General features: G+C 37.2%; 1 protein-coding gene across 1 annotated transcript in view; it reads right to left on the reverse strand.

Annotated features, from left to right (window-relative positions):
- Positions 1-2263: 2263 nt before the first annotated feature.
- Positions 2264-22902, reverse strand: part of LOC150100419 (eukaryotic translation initiation factor 4 gamma 3-like) — a 405123-nt gene continuing 384484 nt past the window's right edge. Inside the window, exon 4 of the transcript XR_016549278.1 lies at positions 2264-2590. The gene's annotated coding sequence lies outside the window, so the exon portion shown is untranslated. The remainder of the gene's footprint in view (positions 2591-22902) is intronic.

The raw sequence follows: 22902 nt of genomic DNA on the forward strand, positions 1-22902 counted from the left end.
AAACCTCTTTATATTTCGTATATTTTTCGTATCTTTCGTATATTTTATTGAAAAACTGTTCAATAAAATATACGAAAGTGCCAAATTCCCAGCAGATTGGCTCAAATCTACATTAATCACTATCCCAAAGAAACCCTAAGCGAAATCTTGTGGCTAATTGCCATTTACTAGTCTAATGAGCCAAGCATTAAAAATATTTTCTCGTCTATAGAAAATGTGAAGAAACTCTGAATGAAATGCAGTTTGGCTTTCGGAATGGTTTTGCTAAATATTGAATCAAAAATGCATAGAAACAGAAAATTGTCATCGTGTGTTTCATAGACTTTGAAAAAGCTTTTGACAAGGTCAGACACACTTAATAGAAATCCTTCAACAAATAGGACTAGACGATAAAGACATAAGACTGATAAGAAATCTGTATTGGAATCAATCAGCTCAGCTACGTTTCAATTAGACAAAAAGATTACCATCAGTGATATAAACATCAAAAGAGGAGTGAGACAAGGATGTGTGCTGTCACCACTCTTGTTCAACATATACTCAAAGGTAATCTTAAAAAGGTATTGCAATAAATGGAAAGATTGTTAACAACCTACGATATGCAGGTGACACTGTGCTAATTACAGATAACATCATGGATCTCCAAAAAACTCATTGACAGAGTAAACATAGAAAACCCAAGAATGGGAATAAATATAAGATGAAATACATGGTCATCAGCAAATATCCAACCTCATCAATGAAACTCACACTCAATGGGACAACTATCGATCAAGTGTCAAGGTATAAATATATTGGTTGCTAGCTTAATGAAAGGTAGGACCCTGACAAGGGTTTAAGTCGTGCAGCAGTCTTTCATGAAAATGAGAACATTATTATACAATAAAGATCTAAACATAGAAGTCAGATGCTGAATGCTGAAATGTTATGTCTGGTCCATTTTGTTCTATGGAGTTGAGACATGGAAATTTAATGTGGCAACCATCAAGAAAATTGAAGCCTTTGAGAAGTGGCTATATAGACGAATGTTAAAGATATCATGGACAGAACAAATTACCAATGAAAATGTCTTAAAATCCATTGGCAGAGCCAAAGATCTCATACAAACAATCAAGAAACGAAAACATTATATCTTGGCTACATCGTGAAAAACGGCAAGTGGCATGTGCCACTACGGCTATAGGCTTCCCAAAGAAAGGCGACCAAAGTGCAATTCCAATCTCCAACTATTGGAACGTTTCTATGAATTTTTCGACCAATTACCGAGTTAGATGATCTGTGGCACTGGCCAGCGGGTTTTTTTCCCTCGTCAACTCAAGAAAATTGGTCATAACACCCACACTATTTCAATCAATAAATATAGTGTTAATATAGTGTTAAGATTAACGATCACGAGATAACGGCATTAGTCTCGAATTGGCTACCAGTGAAGATTGAACTTACTCTCTGTTTCCAAATGTTGGATACAGCTAAAATGGCCTTACCTACTCGCTATAGGGGAATAAAAGACATTATTGAATTTAATTATTTTGTAAAAATTTTTTAAGGGCACATCCATAGAGTTTCTAATATGCTTTGAACTCATTCAGTCTACTTCTCAAGCCCTTACTAAATACACTATTATTTAATTTCTAGAGATAACTTCTAGTTTTCCCTAGAAATTAAGTGAGAGATTATTTAATTAATTTTCTCTAGAATACTAGTCATGTACTGAAAATTTTTCTCTGTATCAATCCTATAAAGGATAAAGGATCAATCTCATGGAGTTTCTAGTGTGCTTTGAACTCATTGAATCTATCTCTCAAGCCCTTGCTAACTACACTATTACTTAATTTCCTGGAATAACCCCCGGCTTTTCATAGAAATTAGGAGATTAATTAATTAATTTTGATAGTCATGTACAGAAAATTTTCCACTTTATCAATCCTATAATCCATTAATCCATTAAGTAACTTATATGCCTCTGTCATGTCCCCTTTTCTCCTGTCTATCAACCAATTTCTTTAATCCACGAATCTTCAAAAATCCTCATATGGGGCATTTCGGTCACTCACCTCTTGATCCATTCTATTTTGAAGAGATGGAGGTGACCAGATCTGTTCAGAGTACTTCAGACGGGACCATATCAAGACCTTATAATGAGGTATAATGACCTTTTTATTTCTGCTTGTCAGCATATTCTTTAATAATAAGGTAAACTAATTATTGAATATTGAATCTTCAATAACCAGGTACTTGTTAAGAATATTTTTTACATTCCAAATGATTATTCATCCTTTTATTGCAGTTAAATATTTATTACAGGTCGAACCATTAATCATATTAAAGTTCAGTTCTAATACGAACCGTTATTATTTTCTTCCATTACATAAATAAGTTTGATAATAAAAACTACAGGTGGAGATGTGAAAACCTATTATACCTTTGTGTGAATGGGGGAGGGAAGACACTTCTTTAAAGCTTGAGCAAGCTTACTTGATCTGTGATACTTCATATCTGTAGTAGCTGATTTGCAATTTGCGCCACTTTTTTTGTAGCCGGGGCCAGCTATCAAAAATTGACGACTGGAATCACAGGTATAAGATAAAATCTGAAAATACATGGGAAAAATGAAGTCAAATTGATAATAATATATATGAATTAGATTTAAGAATACTTTATCTGTCATTATTACCGAGAAGCTAAATTCTTAAGAAACCTTCACCAAATTATTAAACATTGTAATTGGGTTTCTCATCGTAATTCATCCCGTCCTGGAATTTGTGCACATCCATTAGCTGTTCTTTGTTATGACATTTGAAACAAGCTTTTTTTTTTTATTAAGCGGATATTGGGTCATGCACGAGAGGTTGGGTAAATGTAGCACGTTAATACCGTGGATGAGAAGGAAAAGAAATATTGGTGAACATTAAATTAAAATGATAATTCGTCCCTTCCCCATTTCAGAGTTAAGAATTGAATTTTATAACATTGAAAACAGGACATCAGTTTTCAATGTTATAAAATAAAGGATGATTTTGAGTTTTAAACCGCTTGGAAATAAAACCAATAACATATGATTAGGGAGAAAATACTACGGAGTACGAAATTAGCATTATAAATGCTACTTGCGTCTAGTTTTTAGTAATTATCTAGATATCCCGTAATCAGGGTTGGGGAACAAAAAAATTTTCAAGACCTTGAGGATTCATCGGAAGCTAGCTGAGTAGGGGAAGGGGGGAACCATATTCTTCGTTAACAAAAAATAGTTGCTAAAGAAGTTTAATGTAATTGTAACTTTTGTAACAGCTCCTTTTATGAAACCTAAGTTTGTTATTCCCTTGAGTTTGTCACTTGAAATGGTGCACGGGTCGGCAAGCAATCGCTATACTGCACGAAAAGTGTTTTATTTTTCATTTTCATAGCCTTGCCTTTTTGAATGATTTTTTTATTTTTATTTTTTAAGGCATGTTTAGCTAATAGGTTGTAATTGTAATCTTTGCTTTTCCTCTCGGTGGCGGGAGGTATGAGGAATAATAACTGGGAAAAAATGAGCACTGATTACGGTGGGACGAAAGAAAGTGTCACGTAGTTGTAAAGCATAGCATTCAAAATCTGTAGTAGGGTTGAGCATTTAGACCAGCTATACTCTCGTGCGAATGCCATTCATGTCATTTAATTATTTTTGTAGCTCCCTTTATCTGTATAGATTGACTAATTGCGGGGGATATAGGAATTATCGTTGCATAGGTTTCTGTGGAGAGGACGCTAGGAGTGATTTTGCCGGTACATTTAAAAAAATCGGATGGGATAGAAAACTAATTTTATTGATTACTCGACTAGTTTCGTGAAAATTGGGGGTTATTCCTGGAAATTGAGTATGAGTGGTTAGCAAGGGTGTGAGAGTTAGACTATTGCTTGGAGAGTGGTAATGACATGAATGACTTACCCGACTCGGCTGAGAATGCTTTGTCGGTGATTGAGTAAAAGGCCAGGTACGACAGGTATTGTCCAATGATCATTAGCTCTTGGTGAAATGCAAGTGACCCTCCCGCGTCGAGTATGCACTCCGTGAAGGTGCATGCATGATGATGATAACAATTATTCGTGACACCTCCAAGGAGTCCGAAGACTCATCGCGGGAGGACACTCACTATACAACTGTCTCCACCACTACACCGAACCTCTACTACCAATCATCTCTATCAACACCATCTACCGCCCACCACAACTAGTATTTTTTATCTGTAAATTGCGTGTGTTCTGAAGGGCCGATTTGTTTGTACGCAGGATGAAAACACCCTGCTACCTCCGTATGAGATCGGCTAACTCGCTTTCGATTGAAAAAGTCCACATAAAGATTCCTCCCGTCACGACGCGAATCGAACTTAGGCCTGTTCCAATCGAAGGGCGCAATGTACCGTCGTTCTTTCAATTGCGCTTAATCTACAATATACACCCAAAGCTTGGTTACCAGATTTTAGGTTAAAATGTAAGGGCGCAAGCAAAAAAAAAAAAAAAAAAAAAATCGAAACCTGAAGGGGAAAAGATAACCTTGCATAGCAGTACTACAAATCGTATCGTTTTTTAAATAAGTCAAAATAGTTCATTTTTACTTTTAAAAAAAATGATATCAAAAGTTATGGGAAAGCATCTAGAAGGTTGGAAGATTAGATGTTAAGTTCCACATGACTCAATACTGGTTCTTTTACTATTTAATCTTGTTTGTTAAATGGATTCTGAAGAGTTATTCACTTTTATGCAAAATTTGGGATTATTAAGAATGATGTAGCTTTTGGAAGGATTTGAATAGACTGGAAGGGTGAGTGGAAATTTCACTTTAATGGAGCTAAATGTAAGATACTAAACTTTTGAGTTTAATATCTTACTTCCTGTGATACTTCCATGGAGTCAAAGGATCCATCTGGGGAGGGTACCTTAATCCAGCCACTGTTCACACTACATAATTTACCATTCACACTGCAATTTATTGCCCACTAATAGTTTTTTTTTTGTTGTTGTTTGTTTGGTGACAGTGTTCTATGGCTGATTTGCCAGTATGTCTAAATGGAAAAATTCTAGTTTCTAGGCAGAAAAAATCCTGCTACCTCTATGAGAGATTATCTAACCCACTTGGATGCGAATTGAACTCTGGTCTTTTCCAGTTGAAGGGTACATTAGGTATGTTGTTCACCCAGCCAGCTGCATTATGAATGAAACATAAAGGATCTGAATTCTATGGGAGGAAGTGAAGTGAAAAGAGATCCTAGGGTAACAGCAGATAAGTTCAGGGAACACATTGCAAAGATGGTAAATATATTGTTACATTAGTGAGAGATATTGATGACTAAAGTAGTGATGGTCTGCATTAGGTTTTAAGTGCATCACACCTGGACTACTCTTAAGAGATCTAGTTGCCTGGATTTCAAGACGATGAGGGGATTGGAGAGAAGAGAGCATGTTGGCAGGCAACTAGTGTAATTTTGGAAGTTGTGTAGGCTTTGAGGAAAGAATAAGAACATGTAACCTGTAGAATTTGGTGGGTATAAGGATGGATGACATGGAGAATTGTTGAAAGGTATTTCCTGTACAGTTGTGAAGGATTTTTAAATGAGAGAACAAGGTGTTATTCCTAGAAGTGGCACAAAGTGGACAATTTTTTTTTCTTTCCATGGAGTGATTTTTTATAAGCTAGAGCAAACTTCCTCTGAGTAAGATTCTGTGGAGGTACTATAATACTAACAGGTAGACCATTATTTGATATTCCAAGTTTATGGAACATCAAAGAATAACAGCCTCATCTGTTTACAATGATTCAATGACTGCATTTTGCTGTGATCATTCATGTTAATTTGTTATACCAGGATTTTTTAATACTTGGAAATTTTCAAGTACATAACAATTACGCTTCCTAACAGAACTTTTACATGATCTTAAAAGAAATGTATATACAAGACATCTGAAAACCTACTCATAAATTATGTACTGGGATGCAGGAAATTAGGCTTGTAAGGAGGGGGGGGGGTGAGAGAACATGCTGCAAAAGGTTAGGTTAGTGAACAAAGATGGTAGCAGTTTTCTTTTGAAGATAGGTTGAAGATTTTGTGGATTATTAAAATTGGTTGATGGGTAAAAAGGGGAAGGGAAATATTATATGGGCACTTTCATGGAGTCCAAAGACTCATCATGGATATGATAGACATTATATAAAGTTACTTAAATGATTTTATCACAGAAAAAAAATTTCAGTACATAACTAGTGGGGAGAAAACTAGCAATAATTCTTGGAAATTAAGTAAGAGTTTTACTAAAGGTGTTGGGCTGAATATTTTGCTTGGGTAATGAATGGAATTGAAAATTCGTTGTTGGTGAAGGAGTTCATAGTGAAGTATGGGGGGGGGGGGGAGAGAGAGAGAACTGAGAAGTTCTGATAAACACCTAGAACAAAAATGATATTAAAGCAACTGATATAATCACAAGATCTTAAAACACATCTTAAAATACTCTAACCCAAATTTTTTATCGAATTGTAATAATTTACTCTTTTGTGAGATTAACCTGTGAAATTATTATTATAAAAAACCTCCATGGAGTCAGACTCATTGTGGGAGTCTGTTGTACACACAGTTTATCATACCATGCCTTAAATATATTCACTGTCTCTGCACTCACCACACTCTCAAGCAATGCATTCCAATCACTCGCCACTCTCCATGCAAAATACCTGATTCTCACTCTCTTGCTCACACCCTCCTTATACAGCTTCCAGGGATGACCTCTTGTTCTCTTCCTATCTTCACCCATTCTGTGCAAAACCTCCCCAACATTAATCTGGTAATAACCTCTTTACAGCTTATGTCTTGATCATATCCTCTCTCCTCCTTCTATCCACCAATTTTTGCAAATTGCATTTTGTCAATCTGTCTTCATGCTCAACATTCCAGAGACCACAGAGACCAGAAACCACCTTAGTCAATTGTCTCTGAACTTTTTCCAACACATCTTCATCTTTTTGAAAACCAAGTGACCAAATCTGTGCACGGTAATCCATATGTGGCCTGATCAAAGCCTCCTACAAAGGAACCGAGTGGGAATATCAATTCAATGTTTCAAAGTACAAGGTTTTGAAATTTGGGAAGCAGAGATGGGATGTAAAGTACACAATCAGTGGAAATATCTTGGTAGAGGAGATGAAAGATATGGGAGTGATTGTAGACAAGGACCTAAAATTTCGGGGACATGTTGCTAAAATTGTGAAGATGACACAGCAGATAATGAGAATGATGCAGAGAACATCATTCCCATTATCCCAGTGGATAATGGGTAAAGATTATAAATGAGACTCCCAAAACACTGATATTTTTTGCATGGTACACATTATAGATACCAATTTACAAATGTCGCTAACACTCACTAAGAATTTCTTTTGCATATTTTGTAAGTCTTTGGGATAATTTGGCATCTCGCCATATATGTTGTCCCACTTAGGTGTAAATCAGGATGCTGAAAATTTTCTTAAAATTCGGGATGTCCTGCCTAATTTGGGACAGGTGGCAACCCTATACACTACTAGTAACTTTCTTCTTCTGGGATATCGCTCCATAGACATCTGATAGATATTAGTGAGTTGTCCAATTTCCAATCCAGTGAACTAATCTACTGTTCAGCCCCATCCATTCCAATTTAATTACCAGCTTGTCATGTGTCAATTTATCAAATGGCTTTGCAAAATCTAAATATACCATTGTATATGTAACATCCAACGCATTTGCTCACTTCATTATAAAAAGTAAGCAGAATGCGAAAGCACGATCTTCCTTTAATAAATCCATGCTGGCCACCAAAGAGTATTTTTCTGTTGTCAACCCAATTCTGAATCTTCCTTAACCACAACTCCAGACACACAGGCTGGTCTATAATTCAAAGCCCTACCTTATCACCTCCCTTATGAATTGGAACAATTTTACCCTCTTTCCACCCTTTTGGAACTGGACCCAGTGAGAGACTCATGTTGAAAAGATATGCAAAAGCTGTTTTAACTGTCTGGAACATTCCTCAAAACACATGGTGAAATAGCATCAAGTCCTACAGCTTTATTTACATGAAGTCTATTCAAATCCTCATATACATCCTGTTTGCTTACTAACAGTTCCTCCTTCTTTCCCACCGCTTTCTAGTTCTGCATGATGTCGCATTCATAAGAATGAAATACCTTTTATAAATTGCTCATTAAATATCTCAACTATATCATCTGTAGCAGTTATCATTCCTCTGTTTTCACCAATCAGTCCCATCCTACCATAATCATTCTTTCTTCTGCTGGCCACATATAAAAAAAAAAAACTCCTTAGGATTTTTTTGGCCACTTTAGCTAACTGCTGCTCATACCGCACTTTTGCTACTCTTATCAAGTGAATCACCTTCCTCACCTGCTCTTTGTACTTCTCGTGGAACTGGTTGTTATAACTACTCATCTTGTATTTCTTCCATAATACCTTCTTCTTCTTCCAGATTGCATACCTTATCTCTTGATTCATCCATTTCACACCTGCTCTATTTACTCTCTTAACCTTTGGAATACATTCTGATATTGCCTCCACCAAATAGGTCTTGAGTAGGGCCCAAGCAGCATTGATATCCTTTCCATCCAGTTCCTCTTTCCAATTTATTTTGGCAAGCTGCTGTTTCCTGAGCTTTTCATAATTACCAGTCATAATTTCACATATATCCCTTTCTAACAGACATCCTAGAATGACTGGTCACCTTGCAAGTGATCAACTCGTGGTCACTTTCACCAACTAGAAGATTTGACACCTCGTTTATAATAACATCATCTGATGAAATGATCAAATCCAATACTCTTGATCCTCGTGTGCCTTCCATTATGTACTGCCTAAGGTAATTGTCTTTCAAAAACTCCAAAAATTAATTTTCTTTACCCCCAGATGCAGTCTCTTGATTCTAAGCAGTCTATATTACATAATTAAAGTTGCCCATAATGATCACTCGTTTCTTGCTAGCTAGGCTAATTTGTCTACACATTTCTTTCTCATTACTCTCCATATTACCAGGTCTATAGCAACACCCAACTAAATATTTCATCCTGTTTACTTCTTCCTCAGACCATAGTGCCTCAAAACCCCACGTGGCCACTATTTGCACCTTGCAAATCGACCTTAGATGGGCACAACTCATCTGCTACCATCAGCAGTACTCCTCCCTTTCTTTCCTGTCTGTCTTTATGAAAAATATCCATTCACCTCTATTCATATCAGGATGTCATTGTCATCTAATCATGTCTTATACCAACAATTTTGGGGCAAATAAACTCAAGCAAAGCAACAATTTCATTCCCCTTATTTCAAATATTTCTAGCATTAAGAAATAAACATAAGAAATCATTGCTGCTTCTACAAGTCCTGTGAACATCACTTCTCTGATGTGACTCTTCAATACCTTCCCCAGTCACTTCCTCTATGTTACCACCAATTCTACAACTTTCTTCGCACCCAAACTCTTCCCACCCATCCCAGGCCATCTCAATCTGTGTTTGCCTGCTCACACATTCACCTCTGAATCCAGCATCTGCATGTTTCATAAAATGTCTCCATCCACCTTGACTCCCCTCCCCCATTTCCCTGTTTGTGTTGTGCTTCCACTCAGGAAGCACAACACAAATACCTCTCACTACCCTGCTTTTTTGCTCTTGAATATCACCTTGCACCACCTCAGATCTATTCGTGACAGTCATTACTTCTCCTGCCAGAACAATCTCTCCAGCTGACTCACACCAAAACCATTTAAATGCAACCCATCTTCTTTATACAATTCCTTCCGAGCCTCAAATTCCCACACATTCACAAAATGCACTCCATTCTCCTCACATAACTGCGCTAACATATCATTCATAATCTTTGCTCGTCTCCTCAATTCATCACTATCATACCAAAAATATGAAATTACATTTTCATGTAGTTTCATATTTTTGGTTGTGCAGCATCTGCAGCAGATCTCGCACTGATGTTCTGAGAAGGATATCCAAGGATAATTAATTGACTCATTTTTCTTCTCCTGAGCAACATTCTGATATTGTAGTGGAAGCTTCTGATCATGTATTTTATGAATGTTTGGCATAACACAGTAGACCTGGATTTTTATGTTAAGAACTGGCGAAATTGCAGCTCCAGGTAATAAGAATGAGACACCAGGTTCGATATTTTTTTTATCATACTTTGTGCAACTTGGCAAGAAGTAGATGATGCAGGCGACACAGAACAAGAAACTAATATTGGGCCATCTCCACTTGGCCCTGATTCTATGTTATTTGAGTGAGTTTCAATTAACTCAACAGTATTAAGAATAGGCATCATATTCATTACTAGGATTAACATGGGATCTGGAGCAAACTGTCAAAAGATGTTATCACTGCCTGTGATTCTCCATTTCTATTATTGTATCTTCACTTTGTGATCTTTTTTACACATCGAACTCTGTACAGATGGAAGTAAGTTCTGAGTTGAATTAGGATATATATTTGAATGAGAAACAGAAACCTCATTTAATGGATAATCAGTTCCTGACAGTTCTGACCTTCCTTCACTTGTGAATGACTTTATTGATCTGCTGGTATCTTCTGGTGTGTCTAATTCATTTATTTTTATGACACATTGGTCTTCACGTCTTACTGTTAGAACCACAAAGATATGTACTCTGAGGTCTTCCTCTTAATGGTGGTAATTCTGTGCTGTGTTTTTTTTTTGGTTGCATCTCAGCAAGTAACAAGGCCTGGTTACTTGAGTCATATTCACTCTTCTGAATATCAATATTAGAAGTATCCCAATGTGCAACCTGTGTACAGATCTCGACATTCAGACTTTTAGCAGCACTAAGTAACGTAGCAAGTTGGTCCTGCAAAATTGAGTGTGTATATATTTTAGATAGAGTGTTATGTTTACAATAAAAAAAAATCTTATGTACAGGATTAACCAGTTTTTGGTTTTCTGCAGTTAGGCAGAGAGGTTACATGCACATACTCTTGTTGAGGTATGTTACATAGAGATATCAGTCATATATCAGGTGAAATTCTCAGTGAGTCTGTGGAGATGCCTTTGTAATAAAATACCTCCTTAACAAAGTCTTCCTGTGACTTTTGTTTGGCTATTTTTCCACATAGCATAGCTTTCTTATAATAGTATTATTCCTGGACTCATGGGAAGTCCACCTTAGACAACAGTATTATACTATTCCTTAAATTTAACCGCTCTTTGCACTTTCACCAGCCTCTCAAGCAATGTGCTCCACACATTACTTCCACTGTTCTCCATACAAAAAGGAATAGTTTAAGGTGGACCTCCCAGATGAATCTTTGACTCCATGGGGTCTTGGGTAATAATATATTTTCTTTATATGTTATATACACGGAGTGTCCACATTGGACCTCCCTTCAACGTGTTGCTACTACTTAAGTGTATGGACCATAGTGTCGAAATTGTACAAATGAGAAAGAACGCTTACCAAGTTTTTGAGAAAAAAAAAAAAAAAAACTGGATGAAACTTGTAGAATCTCTGGAAGACATTTGAATAACCCAAACCTTATATATTTCCACATTTAATTTTTTTCACTGTTCTTTGAAACTAAAGAGGTCCAATGTGTCCACCTCTTTTGGTAGCCAATATCTTTCCATCCTAAATAAATGGTCTTTTCATTTCTCTCGATATTCCTTGATTTTTTTCATTTACATTGTAAATATGTAGTTCTTTTCCAATGTGTTAATTTCTTATATGGTCCAGTTTTGTGCATCCTTTAATTGCTCTTAAAAATCTCATCTTTGCAGCTTGTATTTTACTTTCATCTTTCTTTTTTAATGGTCCATGTTTCTGAACCATATAGTAGAGTGGGAGTGGCCATTGTTTTATAAAATTTTAGTTTTTTCTCGTTTTTTTTTTTTTTTTTTTTTTTCATTTGGTGTCCTTTTAATTGTTCCACAGATTAAAAGATGAAATTAATTTTTTCATCTATATCTTTTCGATATGTTATTATGTAGTCTAAATAATTAAACTATGTCATCTGTTCTATTATTTTGGAGCCATCTCTGGAAGTTACGAAAGAAAACTGTGAGCAAGAGGGTGAGAAGTGGTTTCTTTGCATGGAGGGTGGTTAAACCATGGAATGCATTGCCTGATAGAGTGGTGAGAGCGAGAACGGTCAATGAGTTTAAGGAGTGGTATGATAGACTTTGTGTTTCCTAGAAGGGACCTCCTGCGATGAGTCTTGATAGACTTTGTGTTTCTTAGGAAGGACCTCCTGCGATGAGTCTTTTGACTACTCCATGGAGGCCTGAATAATAATATAAATATTTTTGATCTAACATAGTCTTGACCTTTAAATGCCATGACTTTTGTTTTCTTTTGTGAAATTTTTAAATTGTGTTGTCTTTGTTTAATTCATAAACTGATATTTGAAGGTCATCTTCATTGTCTTATAATATAATCTGATCATCTGCATACAGCATTGTATTGAAAATATTTGTTTTTTCATTATGTTCCATAGTTTTTCTCTGTATTTTATCAAAAGCTTTCTCATAATCTATGAAGGCCATATGAGTCTAAATTAAATTCTTGCCTTTTTTCAATTTGTTTTAACACACAAATATTGTCTATACATGATTTTCCATGTCTGAAACCATTTTGGTCTTCTGAGAATAGATCATTTGCAATATTTCTAAGTTTTATTCAGGATTTTACTGAAAATTTTGTAACTGGTATTTAATAAACTTATTCCTCTGTAATTTCCACAATCATCTGTCTTCTTTCTTAAATATAGATATAACCTTAGCTTTTAACCAATCTGATGGAATTTAACATTTCCTCCAACAGTTATTTATTAATTTTAAGAATCTATGATGTAAATATTCTCCAACATTTCTAAAGCTCTGTATTTATGCCATCTAATCTGGTTGATTTTCTAATTTTTGATACCTTTATTGCTTCCAGTTCAACAATACTAAAATTTGAAAATCATTCAGTGATGAATGTAACGCACATTGCAAGTTCATCATTGCACGTTTTCTGCTCCAAGAACAACGCTATTGAAATGGAGCAATCTTCTACATGCTATGATATGGTCTGGACTCAGTTGTAAATAACTGAATCATATTCTTTAGTTAGGTTAATTAGAAAACTAATATTAAAGACAGCACACAATTTCACTAAGATGAGCCATAGACACATTAAGCTATTTCCTAATATCAACTGCCTGTTATGGATATCATTGTTTGATATTGCCTGTTACACTACTGGTCATCTCAAAGACCTGTCAGCATGTGACAGTTTGCATGATTTCATCAAGGTGCTGATCTTGTTTAAGGTCGGTAGTTTTAACCAGTGATCTTAAAAAGTCTGTTAAGACTTCACAGCCTGGTTAGTTGAGTGGATAGCATCTGTTCTATATATAGCCACTGAGTTAGACACCTTTATGCAGATGTAAATGTCACATATGCAGCATATATGTAAAATACTTGGTCATATGCATCACCACATGTTCTAGGCAACTGTTTAAGAATGCTACTGGCCAGTAATTGTAAATAGTGTTGATCACAATGTGAAAAACAAAGGCTCTTTTGGAGTTCAATAAAGGGCTTTCTGTTGGTGCCTGTCTGGCTGGAACCACAATTTGGAAAACAGCAGAGCCGACTGGTTTCTCAAAAGGTTGAGATCCTGATATAGGTTGAGATAATCAGTGGAAAAATAACCCACATTGCTTTTCTAAAAGGCATAACTGTGGTCCTAAGACAGTGTCAGGAATGAAATTGGCATCGTCTGAGAAGACTTATATAGACAAACAGAACTTGGTGTTGCAGTTATTGACCGAAGCATTTAATGAAAGCTGTTCCCAACCCATATCTCACTGAACTATGCACAAGGAATTGAAGAGGATCTGTATTGACAGTTGCATTCCGATTTCTACAAAGAACTGGTAAGTTAGTATACAGTAGTGTCAGGAACAATGACTAGACACTGGAAGACTGATAGTAGGCAGAGAATTTGGCAGGAGCCCCATAAAGCAATGAACCCAGCTTGGCTTACAAAACACAGCTCAAAGCTCTGGAAGTGGTGTTATGAAGTGGGACATGTTCTGTTGTTATGGAATGGGTCCCCTGATATTGCTAGAAGGTCAAGTGTCTTGCAAAGAATATCTGAACATTGTTACTGATCAAGTCCATCCTGCGATGTTGACTTTTTATCCAACAGGTGATGGTTGTTTCATCACAATCAGCAATGCTACTGTGCATTGTACAAGAATTGTTCAGTGATGGGTCAATGAGCATGACAGCAACTTCCTTCTTTCCTGGCCACACCACAAAGCCTGGATCTGAACACCATTGAGAATGTAAAAATAGATCCAGGAACAAAGTCCTCTTCTGTCAAATCTGAGCTTAAAGTACTGTCTGTTGAATTCTTGGTATGTTGTAAATGTAGATGCAATGTAACACCTTGTGGAATCTATGCCAAACTGAATATGTGCTGTAATTTGGACTAAAGGAGGTCCAGCATGACATTAAGTAAATTTTTAATGCAGTGGCAGGTGGTATGTGTACAACCTATAGGCTGTAGGGTCAAATTCTCTTATGGAATGGATGTCTGAATATCTTTAGATGTTACTTTTATTCCCATCAGCTAGTATGAGAGGGCTGTCCTGCTTATTGCAGGACTGAACCAGATTGAAAACGCTATGATCTCTAGAGTAACTATCTAGATTTATATAATGCTTGATACACCCATGACACTAATATGCTATAATTACCCAATCCTTCTTGATTGGAATTGCCATAACATTTTGAATATGTTACATATAACATGACATGGAATTGTTTTTATTCATGAGAATAACTGACAAATGGTTATTTTGCAGGGTGAAATAATATATTTAGAGAAGAGATTGGTGGTTGGAGGAATAAACTGAAGGTGCTAGTGGTAGATGAATCATAGATGGATGATTGCAGTGGAATTGTGGAAAATACTGCAGTGCCATACATGCATTCCTGTATTGAAAGATGTAGAAATCAGATGTTGAAAGTATGAGAGGAGCAATGATAGGAAGAGCAACTGACTGAGGCTTTGCAGAAGAGTTGACTGTGCTGGTAGGAACAAATGATTTGCAAGAAAGTGTGAATGAAGGGGTAGCACCTGTACCTGCTCAGCAGTCACATCAAAATATTTGGTGGCTGGGGTGGAATTGGTCCCTGCTGCTTATGCAGCTCTCACTTATGGCTCCAAGTAGCTGGTAGAGTGCACCAGCAGCCATACCCTGGGACCGTGCCTCGACTGGCATGTAAAACTAAGTGAGGGTATCAGCATTTTATGTTGTAGTGAAGGAGAGTGTCTCCTCCTTGTTGCACTTGAAGACCAAAATTTAATTTGACAATGGTAACAAAGGCATGACAGCAAACTGTGACATAGTCCGAGTGCACTCCAAGACAAAACAGATGTGGCCAGTCACTATGGAAGAGACAAGAACCTCACCATGTAACCTTCCATATAATACCATGAAACAGAGAGCCATGTCAGAATTAAGCAATATAGACAAGGTCAGATCCTCTGCAACTTTTTCTCTTGGAAACATTATAGGGAAGAAGAGAAAAAAAACTGGAGAATGTAAGACAGATACTATGAAAATAGTATATGAAGGTACCTTAAACCCTCTAGGGAGAGTATCTCCTGATCTTTCACGTCTGAAAACCAAGAATCCTCTCTTAAGACTTGCAACTTGGAATGTAAGGACCTTTATATGAAGCTGGGAAGTAGATAACCTTATAAGAACTTGAAGCAATGAAAATTGACATTGCTGGTATCAGTGAAATCAAATGGACTAATAGTGCAAAAATAAACAAGAAGAGTCATTCAATTACTAAAAAATAAGATTGCCCAATCCTTGCTTGGACCATAAGCGACAGAGCAATTGCATTAAAAATTGCAGCTCAACCTTTTAATATTTTTATCGTCCAAATATATGCACCTACTTCTGATTACCCAGATGAAGATGTAGAACATTTCTATGAAGGCATTCAAAATGCACTTAACAACACAAAATCAGATGACATAACTATCGTTATGGGAGATCTAAATGCTAAAGTAGGCTCAGGAAGGATCTCTTCCTGCATGGGAAACCAAGGCCTCGGACATAGAAATCCAAGAGGAGAAAGATTAATACAGTTCTATGAAGAAAATGATCTGGTAATAAATACTTTATTTAGCCAACTTCCTAGAAGACTTTACACATGAGAAAAGTCTCGGAGACAGCTATAGGAACCAGATTAACTATGTAATGATCAAAAAAAAGATTCCGGAATAACATCTTGTCAGCCAAAACTATCCAGGGGCTGATAGTGGATCACACCACAACCCTGTGGTCATTAAAGCAGCAATAATGAGATTGAGGATAGATGGCAGAAATTTAAAGAGGGCATAAAAAAAGGCAGTAAAACAATTCCCAAATTTGAGAAGATGGTGAGTAAATCCTGGATGAATGACAAGATACTGAAAATGATGGATGAAGAAAGAAACAAAAAATCATCCTGAATACAAGAACTTTAATCAGGAGGATTGATCGTGTGGTTTTGATATGAGTTGCTGGCAGGTAAAAGCTTGACAAAACAAAAGATATGTGGAATTACAGAGCAGGGGACTATGATAAATTAAGAAAACAGATGGATGTGCAATGGCTTGATCAATTGAAGAGAGAAATCAGCAAATGCCCATCACTTGCTCCAAAATCACTTATAGGAATGTCAGATTGTATTCCTATGAGAATAAGTAAAGTAGAGGTGAAATAAGTGAATCATGGAATTCAGGAGTTTCTGAAAAAGAGGAAGACTCTATAGCATGAGTATAATGCATAGGCTAGGAAGATGTAGTTGAAACAGTAAAACAAAACCCTAGAGAATGTTTGTTACTTCACTAGTAGAAGAAAGGAATGAATATAGAACACTGAATTCAGTTGCTAGAGATGGCATTACAGATCACACTGTTGAAGATGTTATGAAAATATTCAGTGAGTGCTTCATTTGTGTGTGTTTGGTGGGGGGGGTTAAATAACAATAGAAAAAAAAAAACAGAAGACTGGCAAATCAAGAATGGGAAATGCTTAGAATATTGTAACTTTGACATTAAGGCTGTAGGATTGGATGGAATATCGCCATGTATATTATAGAAATGTGCAAAAGAACTGGCAGTGCCTTTGACTTGGCTGTTCAGCAGGAGTCTGGCAACAAAAACAGTTCCAGAAGAGTCGAAAGAAGGAAAATAGTGCCACTGCATAAGGAAGCCTATAGTTGAACACCAAGTCATTGTGTCAGACTATAGGTCAGCATGTATATCAGGTGTGTAGTGGCAAAGATATTGGGTGCTTGTTAGAGACAATATAAACCTGGATTGATGAGAATGAAAATCTTTTGAGAGAGTAGCATGGATTTAAGGGAAGGTCTTGCTTTAGTAATTTGGTTATATTTTATAATAAAGTGACTAGTATATTGGACAGAGGAGATGCTTATATAGCAATTTATTTGGACTTTGCTAAAACATTTGAGTATCACATGATTAAACTACTGTTTAAGTTGTGCAGGAATGGTGATGGATGGTCAGTTGGTAGCTTGATTACAAGGATAGTTGACTAATAAGACACCACCTGGAAGCTCAGTAAAAGTGTGGCTAGGAAGAATAATGACTAGGTTTTTTTATTGAGTAGTGGAAGGGTTTCTTAAGGGAGTTGAATGTCAGTAACTAAGTGGTATTCAGATCTTTCATAGAGTGACAAGACTTACCTTAGGAAGTCCATCATAGATAAGTATCATACCACTTAAGCTCTTTGTAACTTCGAGGAATGGCTACTTTGTCCTTGATCTTCGCCTTGTTCTACCATGTCTTAATAATCATCTCTGTCTTCTATTCACCAAACTCTGCTATCTGCATGTCCTCAGTATATTCTCATAACCAACATTGTACAGTCCTGATGTTACATGTTTAGGCTTAATGCTGAGCAGAATGCATGTTAAAGATTTAATGGATTGAAAACAGCACAGGGAAAGAATTCAGTTAATATTTGATGCTTCCAGTATTTCACCTGTCACAGACATTGTCAGGTAGTACAAACTAAATTATAACACACAAAAGCAACACAAGAAAATAAGTACTGTCTGAAGTCCTAACTAGGAAGTTGCTTTTTATGAGTGCTTGGAAGCCTAGGTTGTAACTTTGGATCCCTAAGAATTAATGTTTCCATATTGATTTAAATTCAGTTGCAGCTAAAGTATTTTGGAATGGGAATTACAAGACATCATGGTAGGCCTATCATAGAAAAGTATCATACTACTCCATGCCGCCCCTCTCGATACACACCAAAAATGCTACAAAAAGTCAAAACGACCTTATAGGGTAAGGTTCAAAGTGCTGCTGGGACGGATCGTCCCTCCCCCCAGCTATGCCACTGGGTATAGAAGCAGTGACATTTTTATGCTTTATACTAATGCCAGGAGTATCCAGAATAAAGGAGATGAATTGGTGGCACTGATAGCATCTGCCTAGCCAAAGATTATTGGGATCTCTGAGATGTGATTGATGGAAGATGATATAATAACAGGAATAGAAGTAGGAGGGTACAGCATTTTTCGGCAAGATAGGAAGGGAAAATGTGGTGGTGGAGTACTCCTTATGATAAGTTGATGACTAATGCCCTCTAAGAGTGGAGGCTTTGGAAGGCAGTGAGACTAATGGTTTTGAAAGCATATGGTGTGAGGTAGAGGTGGGCGGGAGATGTTTAGGCAGTTGAGCTTAGCAAGTGCAAGAAGAATGATTGTTATGGAAGATTTTAACTACAGCAGTATAAACTGGGAAGAGGAAAATGCATGTGGTAATAAGGGAATGGAATTTCTAGAATTCTTGAAGGACAAATGTCTTAGGCAACATGTAATAAAAAGAACAAGAGGTTCAAGAGTTTTGGATTTGGTCATAGCATCAGAAGAGCTGATAATAATTGAGATGAAGATGACATCCCCCCCCCCCCAGTTGGAGAGAGTGATCATGTGGTTTTGACTTGGAAGATGAATAGACATGCAGGAGTATCAAAGAAAAGGGAAAGTACGTGGAATTATAAGGCAGGTGATTATAATAGTCTTAGATATCAACTTGGTGCAGTTCCATGGGAGGCAGAATTGGAAGGCCAGGATATCATTAGTGCTTGGGAAATCGTGAAGGAATGTTTGTTAGCAGCAATAGTAATCTGTATTCCATGAGTGAAGAAGACACAATTTGGTGTAAAGTGGATGACAAGCAATATCAAATAAGAACTGCAGGTGAAAAAAAGGCTATGGAAGAGATAATAAGGAGATGGGTGGAGAGCAGATGCATGAAGAATATAAGACTCAGGCCAGGAGTGACTAGTGATGAAGGTGAAACTGGAATATGAGAAGAGATTGGCACTAAGATCCAAAGAAAATCTTACGGAATTTTTTAGCTATGTGACTAGTAGCAGTAGAAGAATGACATTGTGGGATAAAAATAGGAATAGAGTGACTGATGCAGAGGACATAGTGGAGTTGTTCAATGAAAACTTGATTGGAGTTTTTCATCCTGGGGAAGTAAGTTTTAATACCAGAGGAATAGGGTAGGTTTGAGGTTTTGAGTGAAAGGGGAGTGTGTTCCAAATACTGAGTACTCTAGATGTCAGTAAAGCTGAGGGCCAGATGGTATTTCACTACAGGTTTTGAGAGAATGTACTAAAGAACTGACATCTGTTGACCTGGCTTTTCAGTGAAAGTCTGGTTAGAGGAAAAGTATCCAAGGAATGGAAGGAAGGTAAGATGGTGCCATTGCATAAGAATGGTAGCAGACTGGACATGTCTAATTATAGGCCAGTTTGTGTTTCATTAGTAGTGGTTAAGATCTTTGAGAAATTGGTGAGGAACCATAACACTGTTGGATAGATGAGGGTAATGTTATCTGTTGGAGTCAACATGGATTTGTTAAGGGGTGCTCTTGCTTTAGTAATATGATTGCCTTTTATAATAAAGTGACGAGCAATTAATGAGGGAAAGGCATATACTGCCATTATTTTTGGAATTTGCAAAGGCATTTGACAGGGTGTCAAATGATAAGCTGATATTTAAGTTGCATCACATGGGTTTAGATGTCAGGTTAGTCAACTGGGTTCAGGATTGGCTGTCTGATAGGTATCAGAGAGTTGTATATGGTGGGGCAATATCTAGGAGGCAGAAGGTTACAAGTAGGGTCCCACAGGGCTCAGTACTGGGACCTGTATTGTTTAACCTTTATATCAATGACACTGTCAGTGGATTTGCAGGGGGGTATTCAGTTTTGGAGATGATGTGACATTGTAAAGGGTTATTAGTAATAATGCAGATGGGCAAATGAATGGGGAGTTTGGTTTAATGCAGCAAAATGTACGTAAAGTCTTGAAGTTTGGAATACATCAATGGGAGGCTGCATACTCAATTGGAGGAGGTAGGGGAGATGAGATCTGTGGGTGATGATTGATAGAAAACTGAAATTCGGGGAACATATTGCAAAGGTGGTGAAGGTAACCCAGAGGATTGCTGCAATACTGAGAAGGATGCTGACCTGCAGAGATAAGTTATTGTATCATTATATAAGACCCTGATCAGGCCACATGGACTATTCTCAAATTTGGTTCCCAGGATTTGAAGGGGATAAATTAACTGTGGAAAGGGTACAGAGGTGAATAACAAAGATGGTCTCAGGACTACAATGTTAGTTATGAGGATTGGCTGTGGGAATGTAGATACTGCAGAGTTTGGTAGATAGATAGAGGTGATGATTGAGACTTTTAAACTGTTGAGAGGTGGTTACAGGGTTGACACTGAGGAGTTCTTTCACTTGGTGGAACAGCAGGGAGGAGTGATGACAAGTGGCGATCCCTGGAAGTTACAAAAGGAAGCTGTGAGCAAGAGGGTGAGAAGGGGGTTTCTTTGTGTGGAGGGTGGTTGAACCATATTATGCATTGCCTGATAGTGGTAAGAGCAAGAATGGTCAATGAGTTCAAGGAGTGGTATGATAGACTTTGTTTCTTAGGAAGGACCTCCCACATGAGTTTTTAGACTCCATGGAGGCCTGAATATGCAGTTGTCCTTAAAAACAGATGAATTTAAATATGAATATATTAAGCATTTGCCAAATATAGGAAATGTTAATTCTTAGGGATACTGTGTAACAACCTTGGCTTCCAACTAGCACTTGTAGAAGGTGACCTTCCTAATTAGGACATCATCCTCCTATAGTCATTCTTTATTCTGCTTGCCACATATCGAAAGAACTCCCTAGGATTTTTCAAGGCTTGACTGGCTAAATTCTGTTTATTGGCAAAGACACTTAGCTTCTGAAGAGTTGCTTTCCTGACTTCTCTTTGCACTTTTCATGCAACTGATTTATTACCAACATTCACCTTGTGTTGCCTCCATAGTGCCTTCTTCCATTCATCCATTTTACTTCTGCTGTATTTAGCCTTTTCATCCAACTTTTATGATTTTATGATGATTTTAATCTTATTATAGCAATTTAAGATTCTTTTACATTATTCTTTGATATTTATTATTAACTCCCATGCAAAAAGATCATGGAATTGTGCTTTAAACCCATTCAGTTTCTGCAATTTCTCTCTCTCTCTCGGGCAATGCATTGTACTTGCCAAACAGTGATGGTAAAGGCCCTTTTCATTCTTTTTCTTTTCTTCCTGTTTTTTTTTTTTTTAGGATTGGTAAAAAAGACTCCTGGGTCTTTTTTACTGTCCTAAAAATGCTAGTGTCCAGACCACCATCACTAGATCCAACATTCTGTTGCTGTGTTTTCATGTGGTGCAACCCATAGACATCTAGAAAGGAGAATCCTGGTAGTCTTGCACTATTTGCTTTGCCAAGACAGGCAGGCAGTCCTGAATGGCCCAGCCAGAATCAATTGGCTAATGGATTTGCTTGCAAGGGTCAACGGTTTTGACAAGTCTCTCACCCCATGGTCTGAGGTTGAGATCCAGGCTTGCTGTGTGCTGGTATAGCATCTGCAGTAGCCCTGGTGTTCCACTCCTGATCACAGTAATTGCGTGTGAGCAGTGGTGAGCTATAAGGGGCTGGCGGGGGCTTGCATGAGCCCTTTGTTAAATTTTTCTCAAATTTGCGAGTCCCTTGTTCTTCAAGTTTAATAATCGTGTAGATTACTATCTAATCCTGTCTGTTTCAATTTAACCACCAGCATGTCATGTATCAGTAACAAAGGCCTTTGACACTGTATGTGCATTTTCTTTATCTAGTGAATTTTCCATCTTATTGTAATACTAAGAAGAGTGCTAAAGCATGACAAATTCATGCAGTATTATAAAGAATACTGCAACTGAAGATCTTGTCCCATTTCTGAATCCTAATCCTCACCAACTTTTCTAACACCTTAACAATTCCAGACACAGTGGCTATGATTTGTAGCCTCATTCTTATCCCCTTTTCCACTTTGAAGTGAAACAATTTTTTCCCACCTTTCATTCCTTTAGGACTTAACTTGTTGTAAGAATAGTGTTAAAGTTCAAGACAGTGATATATATTGTCACACATCACTTGATGTTAATCAAGTGTTACATAATCACCATGTCACACAAGACTGGACCTATCTCTCATATGAGGAATGCAGCAGAGAGGCGCAGAATAGGACATGGTTGAGACACATGGTAGTCAATCTCCTGGAGGGAGAAGACACCTGACAGGACATATCACCTCCTACACCCATTGAGGAGAGGCTTTCCACCAATGTGCGACAGACATCAGGTGGAATTTGTCTCCATTTCTCCATGAAAGCAGCACTGAGTTCAGCGACAGATAGAGGACATGCTGTTCTGGACCGCAATCGCCACTC

Source organism: Typopeltis vanoorti, chromosome 13 (assembly GCF_054136105.1).
Source record: "Typopeltis vanoorti isolate ZY-2024b chromosome 13, IOZ_Tvanoo_1.0, whole genome shotgun sequence".
Classification (NCBI taxonomy): Eukaryota; Metazoa; Arthropoda; class Arachnida; order Uropygi; family Thelyphonidae; genus Typopeltis; species Typopeltis vanoorti.